The sequence below is a fragment of the Schistocerca nitens genome, unplaced genomic scaffold (assembly GCF_023898315.1).
Source record: "Schistocerca nitens isolate TAMUIC-IGC-003100 unplaced genomic scaffold, iqSchNite1.1 HiC_scaffold_351, whole genome shotgun sequence".
In the NCBI taxonomy this organism is placed as follows: domain Eukaryota; kingdom Metazoa; phylum Arthropoda; class Insecta; order Orthoptera; family Acrididae; genus Schistocerca; species Schistocerca nitens.
In genome coordinates, this window is record NW_026045885.1 from 2203083 (window position 1) to 2226485 (window position 23403).

Sequence of the window (23403 nt, forward strand, 5' to 3'; positions counted from 1 at the left end):
GCTCAGAGCTTGCGACCAACAGCATGGAGCGGCATACAGCTGAAGGCAGAAGATCCTGATCCATAGGTTGGTCAGGAGCAGCTCCTGCCACCAGCGATCGGCCGATTGATCGGCCACCAGCAGTGCGCCTCGGCAACACATAAGACGGCCGAGGGCGATTTCCGCCAGGAGGTGCTGTAGATGGGACACGCCTTGGCGGAGAAGGAGATGAACTGGGTTTCTTTGTAGCCTTCTTGGAATTATGATGTTTAGAAGAAGGAGGAACCGATGGTTGTTAAGTTGGGGTACGTAAAAAATCTTCACGAGTATGCTCTTTTTTCGAAGACTTGGTGTCTGACTTTTGGGCTCGAGATTTAGCAGAACCCGACAAAGGGTGAGCCATAGAGTGGGCAGGCGAAAGTGGTGAGGTTGAACGGGTGATCTTTGCGCTGGCCGATCTGACGACCGTGGCACTAAAGGCAAGGTCACAAGTCTGCGTGGCCGCCTCCTTTGTTGGCCGAGGAGAAGCAAGGACAGTGCTGTATTTTCCTGTCTGAGGCACGGTGGGCTGTCGACTGGCGAATAATTTTCGAGCAGTAAAGGTTGACACCTTTTCCTTCACTCTGATTTCCTGGATGAGCTTTTCGTCCTTAAAAACGGGGCAATCTCGAGAGGAAGCACTGTGGTCACCCATACAGTTGATGCAGCGAGGGGATGGAGGTGGACAAGCACCCTCATGGGCATCCCTGCCACACGTAACACATTTGGCCGGATTGGAACAGGACTGGCTAGTGTCATTGAACTGCTGACACCGATAGCAACGCGTAGGTTTCGGGACGTAAGGGCAAACGGAAATTATCTCATAGCCTGCTTTGATTTTTGATGGTAGTTGAACTTTGTCAAATGTCAAGAAGACAGTACGGGTTGGAATGATGTTCGTGTCAACCCTTTTCATAACTCTATGAACAGCCGTTACGCCCTGGTCAGACAGGTAGTGCTGAATTTCTTCGTCAGACAATCCATTCAGAGAGCGTGTATGAACGACTCCACGTGAGGAATTTAAAGTGCGGTGCACTTCAACCCGGACAGGGGAGGTGTGGAGCAGTGAAGTACGCAGCAACTTTTGTGCCTGGAGGGCACTGACTGTTTCTAACAACAAGGTGCCATTCCATAATCTGGAACAAGACTTAACAGGACCTGCAATTGTGTCGACACCTGTCTGAATAATGAAAGGGGTGACTGTGGAGAAGTCATGACCTTCGTCAGACCGAGAAACAACAAGGAACTGTGGCAACGATGGAAGAACTGACTGTGGCTGAGACTCAGTGAACTTACGCTTGTGAGCAGACATAGTGGAAGGTGAGGAATCTATTGCGGCAGAATCCCCCATGATTACCGGCGTCTCCGATGGCGCACTCCTCCTTTCTGGGGGCCCTCTCTGAGGGCACTCCCGCCTTTGGTGATTGTTCACACCTCAGGTCACACCTCCCGACAAATGGACGGACGGACCAATCGGCACTTTCGAAAGGAATCAGCTCAGGTAATCACCCCTCCCTGGGCCTGACCATTACCAGGAGGTACGTACGTGTCCTACCTGTCTACCCGGGGTGGGGAATTACGCGTTACCCCGTCACCGGCTACGCACAAAAAGGCGTGTGTCGGCCTTCAGACATGCACAGGGAGGAGGAAAGAGAAAGGGAAAGGAAAGAAGAGAGGTCTCAAATGCCGCAGCAGAGAAAAGGGTAAAGAGAAGAGGTAAGGAAAAGAGAAGGACAAAGGAAGGATGAAGACATACAAGCAAGGAAGGCAAAGAATGCAGTACATTTACGAGCGTCCGTCTCCAGACGTAGGCACAAACCATACTCCCAGAGGGGGAGAAAGGGAAGGAATGAGCCAGAGGTAGGGGGGGGGGGGGGGAGCGAAGGTGGGGGATGGGGAAGGATGCGGAATGGGACGGTATGCAGCCCGGAAAGGAAGGAAGGCCACATTAGCTCGGGGTCCCGTGCTCGCTACACACGTATCCACAAAAGAGTTGTGGGCCCCCTGGGGGGGATGGATGGAGAGGGGTGTGGTCAGAGACTACATTATAGATAGTACATTGGTAAACACTGTGCCTGGTTCACTGCAGAGATGACAGGTTGATAAGTAATCATGGATTATGTGGGAGTGGCATAATAGTGTTTTTATGAGTGAGAAAAGAAAGACACTGTGTGGGCGGGGAGAAGAACAAAGGCAGAAAAGTAATAAACTAAATAATAAGACTTGATAAAAAGAAAACATGTGTGAAACCCATTGAAATGATGATGATTAAGAATTATGGCAGGAATATGCTAACAGAGGTTAAGTACTGTAAGATATAGGTATGTAGGGATGTGTTGCAGGGTAATTTCCCAGTTCTAGAGTCCATGGAAACCTATAAGGTAGGAGGGTCTGTGTACTCCATGAGCCTCAGTGCTTGATGTAAGACATGGGCTGTTTGGATCCTCTCACTAGACAGTAGTTCTTATGGACTCCAGAGATGAGACCTTGCCTCCCACACATCTCGACATCCCTCCATTTACACAACCCCTTTTTCACCACCACCACCACCACCACCACCACCACCACCACCACCACCACCACCACCACCACACCTTTCCTCCCTCTCTCTATCCAACTCTTCTCACCCACTCCCATATTTGGTTGTATTACTCATGTCTCACCTTCCTCATATTCTTTTTTAAGAGGTACAGCTCATATAACTAAGTACAGAGAGTACAGACGGAAACTTACAAAATCCAAAACTCACAACAGCGGTACTTTCGGGGGTAAATCGGACCCAATCCAGAGAATAATGAAGTGGATAATGGAGGTAGTATTTGCACTACTCACCATGAAGATGACACACTGAGCTGTAGATGATCCCAATGGAGAATGTTTGCTTTCAGCCAAAGCCACCTTCGGAAAAGATAATGCACATACATTATTGCTGTCTCTGGCTGCTCCAGCCATAATTCAGCGGTCACATCAAATAAAAGCAACAGGAAGGGTGACAAATAGCAGCATACAGATGTGGTGAGGGAAGAGCACTGTCTGACAGAGTGTGCAGGGTCTAATTGGTAGCAGTACAAAGCTGCTGGAACAGCATCTGGAGGCTGTTGTGGAGTGGGTGGGGAAGGATATGGGAGGAAAGGGAGTGGAAAAAGAAGAAGCAGAGAAGGGGAGAAAGACCAGTGGGTGCACTGGCAGAGAGCAGCACACAATGAAGGTGAGGGGACATGAATAGAGGGTGGTGTGGGACAGATGCAGCAGAATCTCTTGGGTAGAGTGTGTGGGACCAACAGGTAACAGAAGATTGAGGAAAGGATAATTGTGAGAGTGGTTAAAGTGTTGAAAGGGTAACTACCAGTGCAGGGATGCTGGTGATGGAGAGCATGATCCTGTCGGCACAGGTTGTGAAGTAGCCACATACAGTAAATAGAGCACGTTATAGACAGCTGCATGTCATTTCACATGGTGAGCCACATATCGCTCAGCCACAGATGGGATGTGGCCATTCATTCAGGCTGACTCCTGGTCGGTAGTTCTACCAATATAAAAATCTGTGCAATGACAACAGCAAAGCTGGTATCTGATAAGGCTGTTTCCACATGTGGCCTGTCCTCTGCTGGGGAGCGATGAGCCTGTGACAGGACTGGAACTGCAAGTGTTTTGTTGGTGGATTGGGCAGGTTTTGCACCTAGGTCAACCTCAGAGGTAATATATCTGCAGAAAGGAGATGGAATTGGGTGTGCTAAGTGAATGGACTACGATATTGTGGAGATTTTGTTGGCACAAAAATCACTTTAGGAGGGTTGGGAAAAATCTGTGTTAGGATGTGTCTCATTTCACAGCACAATGATAGAGAAAGTGCTATAGCTCTCCTCATGCCCTGAAATGAGGTACTTCCTACACAAGATGCCTCCTACCTTTCCAGAACAGTTCTCCACTGCCCACCCTACCCCTGCAACATCTTAGTGCATCCCTACACCACTTCCCAGTCCCAAACACATGCCCCCCTGTGAAAGACCTATGCGCAAAATCTGCACTATCCAACCACTGAGTACTTCCTAGTCTAGACCTGTCACAGGACTATCCCAACCCATCTGAGGACAGGCCACAAGCAGAGATAGCCTTATCATATAACAGCTCTGATGCGCTCACCACAAAGCTTTTTTTGAGGGGGCACAGGAAAAAGGAATTATTTCTTAAATGCTATATGGTTTCAAATCGTTTACAAAACAACCTTATTCCTTTCAAAATACTCTCCATTACAATTGATACATTGTCATGATGGAAGAACCAGTCTCCTGCCTGCCACAAATTAGGACATTATTGTGCAATTTTCTTAACACTTCCAAATAAAAGTGTTTGATTGACAGTCTGACATTGGGGGAACATATTCTGATTGAGCTATGGTCTTGGCATCAAAAAAGCAAATTTTCATTGTGTCAATGTTCAATTTGACTTCACTACTTTTACTGGACAAGGTGGCGATGACTTCTTCCACTGGCTTGACTCTTGCTTTGTTTCTGGGTCATAATCGTAACACCATGATTCATCATCAGTATGATCTTTGACAGAAAATGTGTATCATTTGCAAGCTTCTGTTTCAAAACATGACATGTTTCAACTTGGCGTTCCTTTTGATTGTCAGTCAGAACCTGAGGAACAGACTTGGCAGCAACCCTTTTCATTCCCAAATCGTCCATTAAAATTCATTGAACAGAGTTCCAAGACAACCCACTAATCTCTAACAGTTGATCAATTGTCTGTCAGTGTTCTAGGAGCACAAACACTCTACCTTTTTCAATATTTTTGTCAATTTGGGCAATGATGGATGTCCAGAATGAGGTTTGTCAAGAATCGATGTCACGATTTTTAAATTGAGCAATCCAATTCTACACTTTAGTTTCTCCATAGCATCACCTCAGTAAGCCATTTTCAACATCCAAACAGTTTCAGCAGCATTTTTACTGCATAGAAAATAAAATTACACAGCTGCGCATTGTTCATTTAAACTTGCCATCATAAAAAATTATCCAAGAACAAAATAGTGCCAGCAAAACCAGTTACTGCAGATGTACAGAACAAGCTAATTGAACAACACAAATGGCACTGAACTGGCAATGAGTTGTGTTATGTAGTATACGTTTCTGCTGCTAGGCATATATAAGCTCAACCCACAGCAAATTTATTTCAGTTTTTTTCTGGGTACCCCCACATATATTGATAGGTGGTGTCAACCAGGATGAAAGGCCACCACTAAACTGTGGCCAAGAGTTATGTGGACCTCCCTGTGAAGCTACATGCAGCTTAATGTGGCTGTTTCATAACCTGGGCCACCTGGATTCTTCCCTCTACCACCAGCTTTTCTTAACTGGGCAGATGGGAATTATCTTTACAAACAATCTCCACTTCTGAAATTGTCATGTCCCCTCATTCTCAGAGTAGTGTTCTCTGAAAATGTACCCACCAGTATTTTTCGCCTTCTCTGCTCCACGCCTCCTCCACTAACTTTCCTCCAGGCTCCCTTCCCCACAGCTGTCTGATAGTGCACCTGGTATCCTTATTGTGCCGCCATCTAGCCTCTGCTTGCTCCACCAAATGACGTTCTTCTCTCACCCCACCTGCAGACTGCTATCCCTCTCCCTTCCACAGCCCACTTTGAATTGCTGTTTTCATTCAACATGATTATCACATTCTGGCCACAGCAGCCAGAGGTAGTGGTTACAACTGGGCAATATGTTCTCGCTTGTGAGAATGTGTGTTCAGTTTCTCTTCTGAAAAAGGCTTTGGCCAAAAGTTAAGTGCAACTGTAATTGTGTTGTACCTTTCTGCCACTCAATGTGTCACTTTTATGGTAAGTAGCATTGTGTCTTTCGTATAATGTTGTTGATATTCCAACCTAGAATTTCAGTTGTTTGGGGTGGTATATTTGTCAAAGTTGACAATCAAACCTAGCCAAGTGGGAAGTGATTGATTGAGCAAGACTTGGTATCTAGTGTGAGCAGATACATGTAATTAGACTTTCCCGTCAATCACCAAGGTACCTCATATCTAACAAAAACTTCAGAGAAAACAGTTCACTAGCACATAAATTACTCAAGCAAACTGTCATTGCTGGGGGAAGCTTTAAACACCCACCAACCATTTGAGAAAATCATCATTTTGTAATATGTCAGTATGACATAACATCCTGTTAACCACCACAAAAGCCAGTTCATGATGAAAATATATATTTAACTAGATGACATTACACAGTTATGATCTTTTGTCACTACAACTGCTTCGCATTCATGGAGTCTCAAATCCCAAATTACAAAGGTGAGCTAGAACTAGCAGGAAACACTATGTATCCAACCAACTAGATAGAGTCGCTGCCGTGTCATATCTCTAAGAGGATTTCAAAAGAATTACCTCTGGGCTGGAGAATGTAGAAGGGCTGTGGCTGAAGTTTAGAAGGAAATTCAACCATTTGCTGGCTATATATGTATATAGTAGAACCATTCCCGATGTAGGGACACTTGATGGTTTTTTTTTTTTTTTTTCGTGGTTTTAGGGTGCACAACTTCAATGGTCATTAGCGCTCAGACTACGTTAAGAATGCACCGCGAAGCACAAGTTTAAAACAACAACTAAAAGGGAAAACAAGATAAAAGGCAGACTGACAGGCATAGGATTAAAAAAACAGCCTAATCAAATGTCCTTAGAGAGGTTTGTCAAGTTGATAAAACGAACAACGCGAGCAGCTGCTCATGGGTCATCCGCTAAAGTGGCATCTAGAGTACATGGCAGGCCAAGATCAAGACGCAGTGTGTTAAAATCCGGACAGGACGTTAAAATGTGGCGGACCGTCAGCAATTGCCCACATGAGCAGAACAGCGCCGGCGGAGCCGTCAGCAGATGGCGATGGCTGAACCGGCAGTGTCCAATTTGTAACCGGGCCAAAACGACCTCCTCCCGCCGAGAAGGGTGGGAGGAGGACGTCCAAGCCGCGGGAAGGGGTTTCTAGGCATGAAGCTTGTTGTCCATAAGTGCAGCCCAATCGGCATGCCTCAGCGATAAAATGCGCCGACAAATTACCCTCCTACAATCTGACGAAGGGACACAACAAGAAGCTGTCCGAGGCTGGAGGACCACAGCCTTGACCGCGGCATCTGCAGCTTCGTTCCCGGGGATATCGACATGGCCAGGAACCGACATAAAGCTAACCGGAGAACCGGCGTCCACCAGCTGCTGAAGAGAGCGTTGGATCCGGTGCACGAAAGGGTGAACTGGATACGGATCACTGAGGCTCTGGATGGCGCTCAGGGAATCGGAGCAGATGACATATGCAGAATGTCGGTGGCGGCAGATGTAAAGAACAGCCTGGTAGAGGGCAAAGATCTCAGCTGTGAAGACCGAACAATGGCCATGGAGCCGGTATTTAAAACTTTGTGCCCCGACAATGAAGGAACACCCGACCCCGTCATTGGTCTTTGAGCCATCTGTATAAATGAAGGTCATATTAATGAACTTCAAACGAAGTTCGACAAAATGGGAGTGGTAGACCGAACCGGGGGTAACCTCCTTTGGGAGCAAGCTGAGGTCAAGGTGAACGCGAACCTGAGCCTGGAGCTAAGGTGGCGTGTGGCTCTCGCCCACTCGAAAGGTTGTAGGGAGTGGAAAATTAAGGTGTTGAAGGAGGCGACGAAAGCGAACGCCAGGGGGTAGCAGGGGAGAGACGTACAATCCGTACTGACGGTCGAGAGAGTCGTCAAAAAAGGAACGATAAGACGGGTGGTCTGGCATTGCCAGTAGCCGACAGGCATACCGACAAAGCAGTATATCACGCCGGTAGGTGAGTGGCAATTCACCAGCGTCAGCATGAAGACTCTCGGCGGGACTAGTATAAATCGCTCCGATCGCAAGTCGTAAACCCCGATGTTGTATGGAGTTGAGGCGGCGTAAGATGGATGGCCGTGCAGAGGAGTATACGGAGCTCCCATAATCCAGCTTGGAGCGGACGATCGACCGATATAGACGGAGTAGGACGGTTCGATCCGTTCCCCACGACATACCACTGAGAACACGGAGGACATTTAGAGAACGGGTACAACGGGCTGTCAAATATGACACATGTGGAGACCAGCTAAGTTTCCTGTCAAATGTAAGACCTAAAAATTTTGTTGTCTCCACGAATGGGAGAGCAACGGGACCGAGTCGTAAGGATGGTGGGAAACACTCTTTGTAGCGCCAGAAAGTAATACAGACCGTCTTCTCGGCAGAAGAACGGAAGCCATTGGCGACACTCCAGGAGTAAAGACGGTCAAGAAAACGCTGAAGATAGCGCTCCAGGAAACATGTACGCTGCGCGCTGCAATAGATGGTAAAATCGTCCACGAAAAGGGAGCCTGAGACATCAGCTGGGAGGCAATCCATTATTGGATTGATCGCTATGGCGAAGGGAGTGACGCTCAAAACTGAGCCCTGTGGCACCCCATTCTCCTGGCGAAAGGTGTCCGACAGGACAGAACCCACACGTACCCTTAACTGTCAATCCATTAAAAAGAAACGAATAAAAAGAGGGAGGTGACCGCGAAGGCCCCCTGTATGCATGGTGCGGAGAATGCCCGCCCTCCAACAGGTGTCGTAAGCCTTCTCCAAATCGAAGAACACAGCCGCGGTCGGGCGCTTCCGCAAGAAGTTATCCATAATGAAGGTCGACAAGGTAACCAGATTGCCAACAGCAGAGCGGCGCCTACGAAATCCACATTGTACATTGGTAAGTAGGCGTCGAGACTCGAGCAGCCAAACCAAACGAGAGTTAACCATTCGCTACATCACTTTACAGACACAGCTGGTAAGCGAGATGGGTTGATAACTGGAAGGCAAGTGCTTGTCCTTCCCTGGCTTAGGAATCGAGGCAACAATAGACTCGTGCCAGCATGCGGGAACATGTCCCTCAATCCAGATGCGATTGTAAGTACGAAGAGGAAAACCTTTACCCGCAGGAGAAGGTTCTTCAGCATCTGATAAGAATAGAATCAGGCCCTGGATCGGAGGACCATGACCGGGCAAGTGCGTTTTCGAGTTCCCGCATGGTGAATGGGGCATTATAACTTTCACGATTCGAGGAGCGGAAGTTAGGTGGCCTAGCCTCCTCTGCCTGTTTGCGGGTGAGGAAGGCCGGGTGGTAATGAGCATAGCTCGAAACCTCTGCGAAAAAGCGGCCGAAGGCATTGGAGACATCCTCAGGGGCCACAAGGACGTCATTCGCGACCGTCAAGCCAGAAACTGGTGAGTGGACCTTAGTGCCAGATAGCCGGCGCATGCTACCCCAGACAACAGAAGGAGTAAAACTGTTGAAGGTGCTTGTGAAAGCAGCCCAGCTAGGTTTCTCGCTTTCTTTAAGAATACGACGACACTGTGCACGTAATCGTTTATAAGTGATACAATTCGCCACTGTAGGGTGGCGTTTAAAGGTGCGTAAAGCACGTCGACGAGCACGTAAAGCATCTCTACATGCTGCGGTCCACCAGGGGACCGGTACGCGACGTGGAGAAGAAGTAGGTTGAGGGATGGAATATTCAGCAGCAGTGAGAATGACTTCCGTGAGGTGTGCGACCTGACGATCGCAGCTTTTTTTTTTTTTTTTTTGGTTTTAGGGCGCAAAACTGCTATGGTCATTAGCGCCCAGCCCGTAACTTAGGAAACAGTAAAAAAACCGAAATTGAAAACAAGCAGCAATGGGAACAAAGTCATAAAATTGGAGAAACTGAAAGCAGGAGGAAGGCTTAAAAATCCACTACAGAAAGGGGTTTGTTATCCCAAAAAAAAAGCTTCAAATAACTGACGTCATTTCACTGTCACTAATAAACTGGAGAACGCGGTCGGCTGAGCGCGTGTCATCGGCTAAAATCGACGATAGATCAGGCGATAGCTGTAGACGGGCGCGTAACGGATTAAAATAGGGGCATTCAATTAAAAGGTGTCTTACCGTCCACAGCTCAGAGCAGTGGGGACAGATTGGGGGAGGATCGCCGCTTAAAAGATGTCGATGGCTAAAAAGACAGTGCCCTATCCGGAGTCTAGTTAAAATTACCTCCTCCCGACGACGCGTTCGGGAGAAAGAGGTACAAGCGCAAGGAAGGGCTTTCACTTCCCGCAATTTATTATGGGGAAGTGTGGACCAATGCGCATGCCATAATTGAGCAACATTGCGACATAAACCGCTCCGTAGATCGATGAAGGGAAGCGACTGAATAGCTGGCCGAGGAAGAGAGACTGCAGCCTTGGCCGCTATATCGGCCGCCTCATTCCCACAGATACCAGCGTGTCCCGGGAGCCAGAGAACGCCACCGAGACGCCCCCCAGGAGGAGCAAGCGCAGACAGTCCTGAATCCGGTGGACCAGAGGGTGCACAGGGTAAAGAGCATGGAGACTGAGGAGAGAGCTGAGAGAATCCGAGCAGATAACGTACTGTATCCGCCGATGGCGGCGGATGTAGTGGACAGCCTGGAGAACAGCGTAAAGCTCCGCAGTATAAACCGAACACTGGTCGGGCAGCCGAAATTCATTTGGAGTGTCGCCAACAATATAGGCACTCCCTACACCTAACGATGTTTTCGAGCCGTCGGTGTAAATAAATGTGGCGTCCGTCATTTGTGCACGTAGAGCAGCAAATGCCCGACGATAAGCAAGTGTAGGGGTACCACCCTTGGGAAATCGACGAAGGTCACGGAGCAGGCAGATCCGGGGACGGAGCCAAGGCGGTGCTGTACCCCAAGTTGTCAAGAAGGTTTTAGGAAAGTGGAAGGAAAGAGAATGGAGCAGTTGACGGAAGCGGACTCCCGGGGGTAGTAGGGAGGAGGAGCGGCCTGCATACCCTACATCAAATGAGGCGTCGAAAAAAAGGGCATGGGCTGGATTAGCAGGCATGGAAGACAGATGGCTAGCATAACGACTCAGAAGGACTGCTCGCCGATTGGACAACGGAGGTTCAGCAGTCTCAGCATAAAGGCTCTCCACAGGGCTGGTGTAAAAAGCTCCAGACACTAAACGTAATCCACGGTGGTGGATAGAGTCGAGACGCCGAAGAATAGACGGCCGAGCAGAGGAGTAGACTATGCTTCCATAATCCAATTTCGAGCGCACTAAGGCGCGATAGAGGCGGAGAAGGACCACTCGGTCCGCTCCCCAGGAGGTACCATTCAGGACACGGAGGGTGTTAAGCGATCGCAGACAGCGAGCCGAAAGATATGAAACGTGGGAGGACCAGCACAGTTTTCTGTCAAACATAAGACCCAAGAATTTAGCGACGTCTGAAAACGGAAGGTTGACAGGTCCTAGATGTAAGGAGGGCGGAAGAAACTCCTTACGTCGCCAAAAATTAACACAAACGGTCTTACTGGGAGAGAAACGGAAGCCGGTTTCGATGCTCCAAGAGTGGAGGCGATCGAGACATCCTTGAAGACGTCGTTCAAGAAGGCTGGTCCGTTGAGAGCTGTAGTAGATCGCAAAATCATCCATAAAGAGGGAGCCCGAGACATCGGGAAGGAGACAATCCATAATTGGATTTATAGCGATGGCAAACAGTACAACACTCAGCACGGAGCCCTGGGGTACCCCGTTTTCTTGGGAGAAAGTGCGGGAGAGAGTAGTGTTCACCCGCACCCTAAATGTGCGCTCTGCCATAAATTCGCGAAGAAAAAGGGGCAGCCGGCCTCGAAATCCCCATGATAACAGTGTGCGGAGGATGCCTGTCCTCCAACAGGTACTGTATGCTCTCTCCAGATCAAAAAATATTGCTACCGTTTGGCGTTTCCGGAGAGAGCAACAAGATGGTCAACAGCAGAACGATGCTTTCGGAATCCGCATTGGGCAGGTGTTAAAAAGACTGCGGGATTCCAGCCACCAAGCTAAACGGTAATTCACCATACGCTCCAAAACCTTACAGACACTACTCGTGAGAGAAATGGGGCGATAGCTAGAGGGGAGATGTTTGTCCTTTCCAGGTTTCGGAACAGGAACGACGATAGCTTCCCGCCATCGTCTGGGAAAAATACTGTCGGTCCAAATTCGATTATAAAGGCGAAGGAGGTAACGCAGACTATGGGTTGATAAATGTAGCAACATTTGGACGTGGATACCATCTGGTCCTGGGGCGGAGGAGCGAGAAGAAGAGAGTGCATGTTGGAGTTCCCGCAAGGAGAAAACAGTATTGTAGCTTTCGCGATTTTGAGAGGAGAAAGCAAGAGGTCGCACTTCCGCTGCACGTTTCTTCGGGAGAAACGCTGGCGGGTAATTTGAAGAGCTCGAAATCTCGGCAAAGTGCTGACCCAATGAGTTAGAAATTGCGACGGGGTCCACTAATGTGTCATGCGCGACAGTGAGCCCAGAGACCGGGGAGAAACCAGGATGCCTGAGAACCGTCGAAGCCGACTCCAAACTTCCGAGGAGGGAGTGAAGGTGTTAAATGAGCTAATAAAGAATTTCCAGCTTGCCTTCTTGCTATCGCGGATGACACGACGGCATCGCGCTCGGAGCTGCTTATAGCGGATACAGTTGGCCAAAGTAGGATGGTGGCGGAAAACGCGGAGAGCACGTCGCCGCTCGTGTAGTGCATCACGGCATGCCTCGTTCCACCAAGGAACTGGGGGGCGCCGGGGCAATTCGGAGGTGCGTGGTATTGAATGTTCCGCAGCTGTAAGAATAACGTCGGTAATATGTGTGACCTCATCGTCGACGCTGGGAAAGTGACGGTCATCGAATGTCGCTAGAGACGAAAAAAGTGTCCAATCGGCTTGAGCAAACTTCCAGCGTCGCGGGCGCATATATGGCTGTTGAGGCTGCAGTCTAAGGACACATGGAAAGTGGTCACTCTAGTGTGTATCTTCAAGGGCGAACCATTCGAAGCGCCGAGCTAGTGGAACAGTACCGACCGCAAGGTCCAAATGAGATAAATTTGCCGTAGAGGCAGACAAAAACGTAGGGACCCCAGTGTTGAGGCAAAATAGATCTGCTTGGTGGAAGACGTCTAGCAATAGTGAGCCACGTGGACAAGGATGTGGAGATCCCCAAAGCGGGTGGTGGGCATTGAAGTCCCCAACCAGCAAATAGGGGGGTGGAAGCTGACCAAGAAGATGAAGGAGATCAGCTCGTGCCATTGGTGTGGACGGTGGAATGTATACAGTACAAAGAGAGAACGTGTATCCGGAAACGGAAAGACGGACGGCGACAGCTTGGAAGGAAGTGTTTAAATGGATTGGGTGATAATGGAGAGTTTCATGGAGAAGAATCATCATGAGTCCTCCATGTGCTGGAGTGCCTTCAACAGAGGGGAGATCATATCGGACGGACTGAAAATGCGGGAGAACAAAGCGGTCATGGGGACGCAGCTTTGTTTCCTGAAGACAAAAGATGACCGGCGAGTAGTATTTTAAGAGGATCGACAATTCATCCCGATTGGCTCGAATACCGCGGATATTCCAGTGGATAATGGACATAGGGTGAACTGGAAATGGAGGAATGTGACCAAGGTCGCTGTCAACTCAATGACTGCTCTGAGCTTGCGACCGACAGCACGGAATGGCATTCAGCCGAAGGCAGAAGATCCTGATCCATAGGTTGGTCAGGAGCAGCTCCTGCCACCAGCGACCGGCCGGTTGATCGGCCGCCAGCAGTGCGCCTCGGCGACACAGAAGCCGGCCGAGGGCGACTTCCGCCAGGAGGTGCTGTAGATGGGACACGCCTTGGCGGAGAAGGAGAGGAACTGGTTTTTTTGTAGCCTTCTTGGAAGTATGATGTTTAGAGGAAGGAGGAACCGATGGTTGCGAAGTTGCCGTACGTAAAAACTCTTCACGAGTATGCTCTTTTTTCGAAGTCTTGGTGTCTGACTTTTGGGCTCGAGATTTAGCAGAACTCGACAAAGGGTGAACCAGAGAGTGGGCAGGCGAAAGTGGTGAGGTTGAACGGGCGATCTTTGCGCTGGCCGATCTGACGACCGTAGCACTAAAGGTGAGGTCGCAAGTCTGCGTGGCCGCCTCCTTTGTTGGCCGAGGAGAAGCAAGGGCAGTGCTGTATTTTCCTTTCTGAGGCACGGTGGGCTGTCGACTGGCAAATAATTTTCGAGCAGCAAAGGTCGACACCTTTTCCTTTACTCGAATTTCCTGGATGAGCTTTTCGTCCATAAAAACGGGACAATCTCGAGAGGAAGCGGCGTGGTCACCCATACAGTTGATGCAGCGAGGGGATGGAGGTGGACAAGCACCCTCATGGGCATCCCTGCCACACGTAACACATTTGGCCGGATTGGAACAGGACTGGCTGGTGTGACTGAACCGCTGGCACCGATAGCAACGCGTAGGGTTCGGGACATAAGGGCGAACGGAAATTATCTCATAGCCGGCTTTGATTTTTGATGGTAGTTTAACTTTGTCAAATGTCAAGAAGACAGTGCGGGTTGGAATGATGTTCGTGTCAACCCTTTTCATAACCCTATGAACAGCCGTTACGCCCTGGTCAGACAGGTAGTGCTGAATTTCTTCGTCAGACAGTCCATCGAGGGAGCGTGTATAAACGACTCCACGCGAGGAATTTAAGGTACGGTGTGGTTCCACCCGGACAGGGAAGGTGTGGAGCAGAGAAGTATGCAGCAATTTTTGTGCCTGTAGGGCACTGACTGTTTCTAACAACAGGGTGCCATTCCGTAATCTGGAACAAGACTTTACAGGACCTGCAATTGCGTCGACACCTTTCTGAATAATGAAAGGGTTGACCGTGGAGAAGTCGTGACCTTCGTCAGACCGAGAAACAACAAGGAACTGTGGCAACGATGGAAGAACTGACTGTGGTTGAGACTCAGTGAACTTACGTTTGTGAGCAGACATAGTGGAAGGTGAGGAAAGCATTGCGGAAGAATCCCCCATGATTACCGGCGTCTCCGATGGCGCGCTCCTCCCTTGTGGGGGCCCTCTCTGAGGGCACTCCCGCCTTAGGTGATTGTTCACACCTCAGGTCACACCTCCCAACAAACGGACGGAGGGACCAATCGGCACTTTCGGAAGGTATCAGCTCGGGTAATCACCCCTCCCTGGGCCTGGCCGTTACCAGGGGGTACGTACGTGTCCTATCTGTCTACCCGGGGCGGGGAATTACGCGTTACCCCGTCACCGGCTACGCATGGAAGTGCGTGGGTTGGCCTTCAGACACGCACAGGGAGGAAGAAAGAGAAAGGGAAAGGAAAGAAGAGAGGTCTCAAACGCTGCAGCGGAGAAGGTAGAGAGAAGAGGTAAGGAAAAGAGAAGGACAAGGGAAGGATGAAGACTTACAAGCAAGGAAGGAAGGCGAAGAATGTAGTATATTTACAAGCGTCCGTCTCCGGACGTAGGCACAAACCATAACCCCAGAAAAGGGAAAGAAAGAGCCAGAGGTGAAGAGGGGGGGGGGGCGAAGATGGGGGATGGGGAAGGATGCGGAAAGGGAAGGTATGCAGCCCGGAAAGGAAGGAAGGCCACATCAGCTCGGGGTCCCATGCTCGCTACGCACGTATCCACAAGAGAGTTGTGGATCCCCTGGGGGCACGATCGCAGCTTGTGAAGGTTTGATCCTGAAAGGTCGCCCTGGAAGAGAAGAGCCCCCAGTCTGCTTTGGAGACGGTCCTACTAGATGAGCACAGAGAAGGGGTATGCTGCAGGAGATGGATAACACACGGGAAGTGGTCGCTCGAATATGTATCAGCAAGTGCATACCACTCAAACCGGCGTGCAAGTTGGGTAGTACATATAGAGAAGTCTAAATGGGAATAGGTGTGAGATGTGTCTGAAAGAAAAGTAGGGGCGCCAGTATTGAGGCAGACAAGATTGAGCTGATTGAAAATGTCTGCTAACAGGGAACCCCTCGGGCAGGATGCTGGAGAGCCCCAAAGGGGATGGTGGGCATTGAAGTCTCCAGTTAACAAAAATGGTGCAGGTAGCTGAGCAGTAAGTTGCATCATGTCTGCCCTGGTAACGGCAGACGACGAAGGAGTGTAAACGGTACAAATGGAAAATGTAAAAGTGGGGAGAGTAATGCGGATGGCAACTGCCTGCAGGCCAGTGTGCAACGTGATGGGATCGTAGTAAATATCATCCCGGACCAGCAACATAACCCCTCCATGAGCTGGGATACCTACTACAGGGGGTAGGTCAAAACGCACAGGGGTGTAGTGTGCCAAGGCAATTTGATCGCATGGGCGAAGCTTTGTTTCCTGGAGGGCTACGATGAGCGGACGGTGCAAGCGGAGCAGCAACTTCAAGTCCTCTAGGTTGGAGCGAATGCTGCGTATATTCCAGTGAATAAGTGCCATTGTAAGAAGAAAAGGAAGATGAAAGAAGTGGTCACCTCGAAGGCCGCTGATGGCCTGGCTTTGAGCGAGTACTGCCGCCGCTATCAGTAGGTGGACAGTCATCGGCGATTGGTTCTATAGGTTCATCGGCCATCTTGGTAAGATGGCCGGGAGGGGGAGCTTCCTCCGCCGGTGAACGGCCAGATGTTCGGCTACCAGCGGTGCGGCCAGGCGAAACGGATGAGGGCCTGGGGCGGCAACCGCTGGGTGGCGCAGGAGAAGAAATGCGCCGTGGCGGAGAAGGCGATCTGTGCTTCCTATGAGCCTTCTTGGAAGGTCGTTTGGTGGAAGTACTGGTCGATGGCTGGGAGGTCGAGGTACGTAGGAAGTCTGCATGGGATGGTTCCTTCTTGAAGGCCCGTGCATCTGACTTCTGAGTCTTCGTCTTAGCAGAAGCTGATGAAGGGGCTTGTGTCTGTGGGGTGAAGGGAGGAAGAGGGGACGTCGACCGCGTGATCTTAGCATTGGCCGAACGGACGACCGTGGTGCTGAAGGTCAGATCGCATGTCTGGGTTGCCACCTCCCTGGTAGTCCGAGGAGAGGCGAGTACAGTACTGTATTTCCCCGCTGGGAGCAGCGTGGGCTTCCTACTAGCCAATAGCTTGCGACCAGCCGAGGTGGACACTTTCTCTTTGACCCGAATTTCTTGGATACAGCATTCTTCCTTATAGATGGGACAGTCGCGGGAGGACGCTGCATGGTGACCCTGACAGTTCACACAATGAGGAGACATAGGTGGACAGTCACCCTCATGGGCATCCCTGCCACAAGTGACACATTGAGCCGGATTGGAACAAGACTGGCGAGTGTGATTAAAACGCTGACACTGGTAGCAGTGCATAGGTGTCGGGACATAGGGGCGAACAGAAATAACCTCGTAGCCCGCTTTGACGTGCGATGGCAGCTGAACACTATCAAAGGTCAAGAAAAGTGTGCGGGTTGGCACAAGGTCATTGTTGACCTTTTTCATGACCCTATGGACAGCCGTCACGCCCTGCTCAGCGAGGAAAGACTGAATCTCCTCGTCAGTCAATCCGTCGAGGGATCTAGTATAGACCACACCACGAGATGAATTCGAAGTTCGGTGAGCCTCCACCCAGACAGGGAATGTGTACAAGAGTGTGGCTCGAAGCAGTTTCTGTGCCTGAAAGGCGCTCTCAGTTTCTAGTAACAAGGTACCATTACGCAACCTGGTACACGACTTGACAGATCCGGCTATGGCATCTACGCCCTTCTGGATAACGAAAGGGTTGACAGAGGAGAAATCCTTTCCGTCCGCACATCGAGAAACGACGAGGAACTGTGGGGCAGGCGGTAGTACTTTTGTCACTGGTGGCTGGTCATGTTTCCGTTTGGGGGCAGAAGTCGAGAGAGAAGAAGAGAAATCCATTGCGGAGGAATCCCCCACGATTGCCAGTGTCTCCGATGGCGCGCTCCTTCCTTATGGGTACCCTCTCAGAGGGCACTCCCGCCTTAGGTGAATGTTTACACCTCAGGTCACACCTCCCGAGAAACAGACGGAGGGACCAATCGGCATGGTCAAAAGATATGAGATCAGGCAATCACCCCTCCCCGGGCCTGGCCTTTACCAGGGGGTACGTGCGTGCCTTACTTGTCTACCCAGGGCGGGGAATTACGCGTTACCCCGTCACTGGCTATGCGTGCGAACGCATGGGTCGGCCTTCAGGCGCGCACAGGGAGGAAGGAAGAAGAGGAAAAGGAAGAAGAGGAAAAGGAAGAGAGAGAGGACAGACTGTCTCAAACGCCAAGGCGGAGACCAGAGAAGGCAGGGAGAAGGAGGCAGGGAGGAGGAGGCAGGGAGGAGGAGGCAGGGAGGAGGAGGCAGGGAGGAGGAGGCAGGGAGGAGGAGGCAGGGAGGAGGAGGCAGGGAGGAGGAGGCAGGGAGGAGGAGGCAGGGAGGAGGAGGCAGGGAGGAGGAGGCAGGGAGGAGGAGGCAGGGAGGAGGAGGCAGGGAGGAGGAGGCAGGGAGGAGGAGGCAGGGAGGAGGAGGCAGGGAGGAGGAGGCAGGGAGGAGGAGGCAGGGAGGAGGAGGCAGGGAGGAGGAGGCAGGGAGGAGGAGGCAGGGAGGAGGAGGCAGGGAGGAGGAGGCAGGGAGGAGGAGGCAGGGAGGAGGAGGCAGGGAGGAGGAGGCAGGGAGGAGGAGGCAGGGAGAAGGAGGCAGGGAGAAGGAGGCAGGGAGAAGGAGGCAGGGAGAAGGAGGCAGGGAGAAGGAGGCAGGGAGAAGGAGGCAGGGAGAAGGAGGCAGGGAGAAGGAGGCAGGGAGAAGGAGGCAGGGAGAAGGAGGCAAGGAGAAGGAGGCAAGGAGAAGGAGGCAAGGAGAAGGAGGCAAGGAGAAGGAGGCAAGGAGAAGGAGGCAAGGAGAAGGAGGCAAGGGAAAGAGTAAGGAAGACAGTCAGATGGAGAAGAACAAAGAAAGGAACCAACCAAAGGAAGGAAGAAACGAGAAGTGAAAAATCAGAAAGACCACAAATATAGGTCTGGAACCGTCCGTCTCCAGACACAGGTGCTAACTACGCCCTTGAGGGGGATGGACTCCTTTTAGTCGCCTCTTATGACAGGCAGGAATACCTTGGGCCTATTCTAACCCCCAGACCCGCAGGGGGGACTTGATGGTATGGCGTCGCTGTGGGAAGACTTCAAAATTAACAGATTACTGCATAAAAACATGTAGAACAAAGCTTAGAGCTAGAAACAGAGACATGCTGCCATCAAAAATTACCACAGTCAAACTTTATTGAAAGACTTGCCACAAAACCAATGTTAATTCTATTCATACATGAACACTGTTAGTAGCACCAACATTAGTATCCAGAGACTTACGCATGAAAGGAATGGGAAATGGGTAGTAAACCAAACAAAACTCCAGAACTCAGTGGAATCCTTGTAAGATTTGGTACAAAATTCACAACTGAGTAAGCTCCTGTTTTAGTTGTTATATACTGTAGATCCCTTCAACAAAAAACATGTAATCAGCTAGTGAAAGAAAGCACAGGTAAAATTTGTCTTGAGAAGGGTAGCATATGTGACCTACAAAACTTATATCCAATCTACTAATACCCATCTGTTGCAGAACACTGGGATATGTCATGTTTGAGTTCAAAGAGCATGAACTCAGCACCATCATTATATGGACACTGGTTGATGGGGATAACGTCAATTTCTCCTTTTGTTACATTGTGTCCTGAAGGCCAGGGACTATGGCAATTACGAGCAACTTAAATTGGAAATACCAAATAGATAATATTGTGGGGAAGGTGAAACAAAGATGCGCTTTGCTGGCAGAACACTTAGGACATGCAACAAACCTACATTACACTTGTCCGTCCTCTGCTAGAATATTGCCGAGCAGTATGGGATCCTTACCAGGTAGGATTGATGGAAGACAAAAAAAAACACAAAGAAGGGCAGCTTGTTTTGAGTTATCATGCAATAGTGATGAGAGTGTCACTGATAAGCTATGCGAGTTGGGGTGGCAGTCACTGAAACATGGGCGGTTTTCTTCACGGCGAGATCTGTTTACAAAATTTCAATTACAAACTCTCTCTTCCGAATTGCGTAAATATTTTGTTGACACCCACCTACATAGGGAGAAACAATCATCATAATAAAATAAGAGAAATCAGAACTCTAATGGAAAGATTTATATGTTCCTTTTTCCCAAGCGCCATTCGAGAGTGGAATGGCAGAGAAGTAGTATGAAAATGGTTTGATGAACCTTCTGCCAGGCACTTAAGTGTGAATTACAGAGTAACCATGTAGATGTAAATGTAGATGTAGATGCAGTGTATCTCTAGTTCTGAAAAGCATCTGACACTCTACACCATGAATGTTTATTAATTAAAGTGTGACAGTGGGTGTTATTAAACAAAACTTGTTTCCGCATTGATGATATGTAGGTAGGAAAGAAGGAGCATGTTATGTAGAATGGAGAGTCACATCAACAGAATTATAAGAAACTTCAGGCTTTCCCCAGGGAAGTGTGTTGGGTCTGTTGCTGCTTGTATTGTGTATGGATGACATGGAAGACATTAGAACTAGTAACCTGATGGTGCAGTTATCTGTAAGTACTGTCTGGAGAAAACTGCACAAATATCCAGAAATATCTTGGCAAGATTTCAGAGCATTGCAACAACAGGTAACTTGTAATGAAGGTCCAGAAATGTAAAACAGTGTCCTGCACAAAACAAAATGTTGTATCCTATGACTGACATTCACTACAGAAAACAGCCTTCAGTTTACTCAGACAAAATATCTGAGTGTAGCAGTTCATTGGGGGTATGAAGTGGAATGGGCATTAGGCTTAATAATAAGTAAGGCACATGATACATGTCACTTCATTGAGTGGGTACTAGGAAAATGGAGTCTGTCTGCAAAAGAGACACTGTACGATTGATGAGTCCATCTCAAGTCCGAATACTGCTCATTTGTGTGGGATTCTTACCAAATAGGATTAACATGGGATATGGAATGTATACAAAGATAATAGCAGGTATTTTTTCAGGTTAGTTTGACTTACTGGATAGCGTCACACAAATTGCTAGATTCACCCCATCACTGCCTAATTATGAAGTTTTCAGGTCCAGAATTAAGTGAAGAATATGGGGATATTCCTGATCCCTCTATGTACCACACCAGGAGGGATTGCAAAAGCAAGATTAGTTTAATTAAACTCCAGAGCCATTTAAGTGGTCAGTCTACCTGAACTTCAGATATGATTTGAATGGCAAGAAAACTTAATATATTACAATGCTAAGTATCCTGTGCCATGCACTTAACAGCAGTTTGAAGATTTATATAAGCTGCAAACAAAAGTTTCTATTTTGGTTGCCTTTTTTCTTTTAGGATGGACACCCCACTGAAAGTGCCATATACAATACCAATTTCACTGACTATGTATTATAATGCCTGAATGAGAAATTCATTTGCACTATTTTTATTTTTATTGTTATCTGGATGAGGCATGAATTATTTCCCAAAGAATGGAAAATCTAGTAGTAGCTGACCTCGTGGAAGATGAGTTTGGATTCTGGAGAACTGTAGGGACACATGAGGCAATACTGACCCTATGACTTACCTTAGAAGATGGATTAAGAAAAGGCAAATCTATGTTCATAGCATTTATAAACTAAGAGAAAGCTTTCGACAATATTTACTGGGAAACTCTCGTTGGAATTCCAACAACATCAGGGGTAAAGTACAAGGAGTGAAAAGCTATAGTCAAGGAGCATGAAAGACAAGGAGTAGTTGAGAAGGAATGAGGCAGAATTGTAGCCAATCTCTGATGTTATACAGTGTGTATATTGAATGACCAGTAAAGGAAATCAAAGAAATATTTGGAATATGAATTAAGGTTCAAGGAGAGTAAATCTGAGGTTTGCCAATGACATTATAATTGGGTCAGACAGCAAAGGAGTTGGGAGAGCAGCTGAACAGAATGGACACCGTCTTGAAAGGAAGATATGAGATGAACACAACAAAAGCAAAACAAGGACAATGGGATGTAGCGTATTTACTCGAATCTAAGCCGCACCTTTTTTCCGGTTTTTGTAATCCAAAAAACCAGCTGCGGCTTAGAATTGAGTGCAAAGTAAGCGGAAATTTGGAAAAATATTGGTAGGTGCCGCTACAACTAACTTCTGCGTTGAATGTATGTAGCGCTACTCAGGCACGCTCTGCAGGCACAAATCTCTGCGTCAGTAAATAAATTTAAAAATAAAACGGTGGAAGACGACCTTTTTTCTCCACTCCGAGTTGCGACCACTGCATTTTCATACATTATCCAATGAAATAGATACAAATTCTGTATTGTTCATCTTCGAATGTAGCAGCATTTCAATGTACTACGAAAATCCGACTGGCAAGACTGTTTGGGATGTTTGTCAATATGGCTAACTCTTACGTTCTGAATTTTTTCCTACCTGTGAGAAGAGATGGTTGCTAATAGGAACTTCCATGAATTGTGAATCACATGCAGTATTCTCTTCACCATAAGAATAATACAAATATAAACATTTTGTCACATATTCTTTTGTGTTTGCTGTTATCTCATTTAAATCCTGTCTGTCTAATAAACTACGAAACTAGAGTGAGACAACAGCAAACGTGAAAGAATATATATATCATGTCATGAAACTCTTATTCTTCTTATGCCTAGTAGTGATACAGTTAGAAATGAAGCACAGCAATTGACTAGATTTTAAATTTAAGATGCCTCTAATTTCTGTGCAGAATGCAATGTACTAAAGAGGCATCTGCAAAGATTTTGAAACGGCGAAAAATTTTAGCTAAACTCTCGTTCAGAACATCTTTTATCATACACAGTCTATTATTTGGTTCTTGTTGATCATTATCAAAGAAGGCAGCAGTGTTAAGTACCAACAAATAGCAGTTTCTTGCCATTGTTTCGCTAATGAGATGATTCTTCTCTCTCTCTTTCTTGTTTTTATTGTAAGTGGCTGTAGCGTGCACAATAGCAAGCCATGCTGCGAGCGGCGACAGGCCGTAAATACTCTTATCAGAAGTGACAAACAATGCACGACAAAGTACAGTAATGCATTTTCAGCTTAAAGTGAAGTAAACACATATAACAAAGAACGGCACTTATCAGATCAAAGAAAAATAAGCAATCAATTCAAACCAGACGAAGCATGTGAAAAAGGAAAGGTACCCATATAAATACAGACGGAGCGCCTAACACAAAGCAATGGCTACCTGGTAAAGCTTAACTGCTAAGCTTACAACTCGAACCACACTACTATAGCTGTATCGTCATTCATTTGTCCTAAATTGTCTCATATTTCAATGGACCAACTTTGTTTCGATTTCGAGGTGCGGCTTAAAACTTTTCTCTCCCCTTGAATTTAGAGTCTCAAATTTCAGGTGCGGCTTAGATTCGAGTGCGGCTTAGATTTGAGTAGATACGGTAGTTGAATTAAATCAGGTGATGCTAAGGGAATCAGATTAGGATGTGAGGCACCTATAGTACTCCATGAGTTTTCCATTTTGATAGCAAAGTA